The following is a 901-nucleotide window of genomic DNA, read 5'->3' as shown; positions in this document are numbered from 1 at the left end:
ATATGAAAGATGAGGACTGAGTGTGAACTGGTACTTCGAAACCTTGTCGCTTAAATAATTGGTAACCTAACTTCAATTCCTCCCCCTCCCCCCTCCCCCTCCCCCCTCCCCTCCCCTCCCCCCTCCCCTCGCCCTCCCCTCCCCCGCCCTCAAGAAAAAATGTGAAAAGTTCGATCTAAAATTCAACTGCCGGAGAAACGTATGTTAATTGCAATGTGTTAGATGATTTGAAGTGTGATGTTCACGATCCCTGTTTTATTTTTCCAATTTTGTTTCCTTCTTTTTACAAGCTTGATCATTTTCAGTCAAAGCACAATCTAAGTTACAATCTTTAATCTCTTGCAACTTCAGTCATTAATTTTAATAGCGCTTTATCGCCCTTATCAAAAGCCTCGCTTCTCGAGCATCCTATTTTTCGTTTCAGAGTAACAGTTCTCCAGCTAGAGAGCAAGAGTAAACTTGCTGGGCAACCTCCGAATGCCTCGGCCGGTGGGAACCCTCAACTCTTGCCAAGAGTTCTAATAATTTATTTCTCTTTCAGGAACATTTTGTTTTTTATATGCTTTGCATATTTTATTATTATCCTATTACATTTTGTAAGTGCCTTCTGCACAGTATCATGAAATCATTTTTAGATTTTCACTTATCAATTTATTTAAAAACTTATATACATTTGAATTGAGCCTTTTGTCAAGCTCCCTATTCATTTAAGCGTCTTCAACGCAGTATTTTGAAGTCTATTGAAAGACTGTTTTCAATTTTTAAATATTTTTAAATTTATTTCCATAAAGGAAAATTAAAGATGTATTTTATTTGTGTGTACTAACCATCTTTTTGCAGCATTGTTATTTGTGCTTCGCAGAGGAAGATCTAGTTTTGTACCTCTGGATCCTAATAACTT

This window comes from Bemisia tabaci, chromosome 9 (genome assembly GCF_918797505.1).
Source record: "Bemisia tabaci chromosome 9, PGI_BMITA_v3".
Taxonomy (NCBI): Eukaryota; Metazoa; Arthropoda; class Insecta; order Hemiptera; family Aleyrodidae; genus Bemisia; species Bemisia tabaci.
Note: the sequence above shows the minus strand (reverse complement) of the source record.